Source organism: Triticum aestivum, chromosome 1B, assembly GCF_018294505.1.
Source record: "Triticum aestivum cultivar Chinese Spring chromosome 1B, IWGSC CS RefSeq v2.1, whole genome shotgun sequence".
Lineage (NCBI taxonomy): Eukaryota > Viridiplantae > Streptophyta > Magnoliopsida > Poales > Poaceae > Triticum > Triticum aestivum.
The window spans coordinates 157,351,162-157,354,467 of NC_057795.1; positions in this window are offsets into that span (position 1 = coordinate 157,351,162).

Here is a 3,306-nt window from a genome sequence, read left to right on the forward strand (position 1 = left end):
GCATGGCACAAGTAAGTATAATCTCTAAATGTCATTGCAAATGTGTTTACTTCATAATAAGCTGAATCAGGAATGATGAACTCATCATATTTACAAAAACAAGAGAGGTCGAGTTCATACCAGCTTTTCTCATCTCAATCAGTCCATCATATATCGTCATTATTGCCTTTCACTTGCACGACCGAACGATGTGTGTAATAATAATAGTGCACGTGCATTGGACTAAGCTCGAATCTACAAGCATTCAACTCAAGAGAGAAGACAAGGTAATATGGGCTCTAAGTTAAATAAACAATCATGCATATGAGAGCCACTAAACATTTTCAATATGATCTTCTACTCTCGACCCCCAAAGGAAAGAAAAGAAAATAAAACTATTTACACGGGAAAGCTCCCAACAAGTAAAAGAAGAACGAGAAATCTTTTTGGGTTTTCATTTTAATTTCTACTACAAGCATGGGAATTAAACTAACTAAATTTTTTTGGTTTTTCTTAAGGTTTATCAAACACACAAGAAAAAGGCTAGAAAAAGAAAATTAAACTAGCATGGATAATACAATGAAAGAGTATGAGCACCGACGACTAGAATAGTGTGTGAACATGAATGTAAAGTCGGTGAGAAATACGTACTCCCCCAAGCTTAGGCTTTTGGCCTAAGTTGGTTTATGGCCAAGGGTAGCCTGGCTGATATTCGTAGTTGTAACTAGGGTCGTATTGAGATGTAGCAGCAAATGCCTCCTGAGCTGCAGCATTGTTGGCGAGCCGCCTCCGCTCTCCCCTCGTGTTCAGCTGCTTCCTCCCTCGTAACAACATATCTTCCTTTTGCCTGGTAATCAAAAAGGAAAGGAGCAGGAAGAGTAACATGGACAGAGCTATGTTTGTCAAAGATTAGTCGATACTGGAGGAATTGTTCATTCCTCCTAAGAAAATGATGTTTGACCATAGCGTCATAATCTAAATAAGTAGGAGGTAACACCATATCCCCCTCTCGTGGGACTATACCAAGATAATTAGCCACACGGGTCGCATAAATTCCTCCAAATAAATCTCCAGCCCTACCATTATTATGCAACCTACGTGCAACTATTGCCCCCAAGTTATAATCTTTATAACCTAACACAGCGCTCTTGAGGACGCAAAGGTCAGGGACACACATATGACATGCTTCATCTTTACCATTAATGCATCTACCAATGAAGAGAGCAAAATAATGTACAGCAGGAAAATGAATGCTCCCTATGGTAGCTTGTGCTATATCCCTAGATTCTCCCACGGTAATACTAGCAAGAAAGTCTCTAAATTCAGATTTGTGAGGATCATTAACATTGCCCCACTGCGGAAGTTTGCAAGCAATTGTAAAATCCTCTAAGTCCATGGTATAAGATTTATCATAAATATCGAACAGGACACTCTAAGAATTATGTGAACATTTATATTTAAACCTTCTCACAAATGAATCAGTCAATAGATAGTACTGGGGATACTTATCTTGTAAGAAGTCCTCAAGATCGGCATTGCACACATATGCGTCAAATTCCTCCTTAAAGCCTGCTTTGACCATAAAATCGTCTGATGGCTACTCACAAGCTCATACTTCTGTGTCCCTCGGTAATTCATCGTCTTGCTCATGCATAGCAAGCCTAGGTCCTTTCTTTATTGAAGAACCACCTTGATACATTCTGCTAGACATATTTCTTTTCTGAAAAATTTGTGATATTTTAGTAACTTCAAAATAAAATTGAATAAAACTAAACAAGATTGGTAGCAACTACTCCTACAAGTGCCTAGAGCCGATATCATGCATTAGAATTACTTGGGACCTCATAAATTTAACATGCAAGATCAAGAACATGGTCACCTATGCAGCAAAAGTTTGCAACGAATAAAGCACTAGAACAAAAACTAATTGGACCAATGGAGGAGTCACATACCAAGCAACAATCTCCCAAAGCAGTTTTGTGAATGGAGCTTTGAGCAAAGAGATCGAAAATCGCAGCAAAATGAGCTAGAACTCGTGCTTGAGCTGGATGGGGATTTTTTCGGGAAGAAGATGGAGTGTGTGGGTGCGGGAATAAGTGGAGGGGGGCCACCATGGGCCCATGAGATAGGGGGGCGCGCCCAGGGGTGTGGGCGCGCCCTCCACCCTCGTGGCTAGGTGCTTGCCCCTCCTGCAGTGTTTTAAGTGCCTAAAATCCTCAAATATTCCATAAAAAATCATACTAAATTTGCAGGGCATTTGGAGCACTTTTATTTTCGAGATATTTTTTTATTGCACAGATAATTCAGAAAACAGACGGATAATACTATTTTGCTTTATTTAATCTAAATAACATAAAGTAAAAAGAGGGTACATAAGGTTGTGCCTTCTAGTTTCATCCATCTCATGATCATCAAAATGAATCGACTAACAAGGTTGATCAAGTCTTGTTAACAAACTCATTCCAAATAACACGGAACCGGAGAAATTTCGAATAACACTAAGTTACCTCAACGGGGATATGAACATCCCCAATAATAAGAATATCATACTTTTTCTTGACAGTAGGAAGAAGAAATTTAAAACCTCCAATAATGATAGTTGGACTTTTTCCAATATAATTGATGCTATGAACTTGAGGTTGTTTCCTTGGAAAGTGTACCGTATGCTCATTACCATTAACATGAAAAGTGACATTGCCTTTGTTGCAATCAATAACAGCCCCTGCAGTATTCAAAAAAGGTCTACCAAGGATAATCGACATACTATCGTCCTCGGGAATATCAAGAATAACAAAGTCCGTTAAGATAGTGACATTTGTAACCACAACAGGCACATCCTCACAAATACCGACAGGTATAGCAGTTGATTTATCGGCCATTTGCAAAGATATTTCAGTAGGTGTCAACTTATTCAATTCAAGTCTACGATATAAAGAGAGAGGCATAACACTAACACCGGCTCCAAGATCACATAAAGCAGTTTTAACATAATTTCTTTTAATGGAGCATGGTATGGTTGGTACCCCTGGATCTCCAAGTTTCTTTGGTATTCCACCCTTAAAAGTATAATTAGCAAGCATGGTGGAAATTTCAGCTTCCGGTATCTTTCTTTTATTTGTAATGATATCCTTCATATACTTAGCATAAGGATTTACTTTAAGCATATCAGTTAAGCGCATACGTAAGAAGATAGGTCTAATCATTTCAGCAAAGTGCTCAAAATCCTCATCATCCTTGGTCTTGGATGGTTTAGGAGGAAAGGGCATGGGTTTCTGAACCCATGGTTCTCTTTCTTTACCATGCTTCCTAGCAACAAAATCTCTCTTA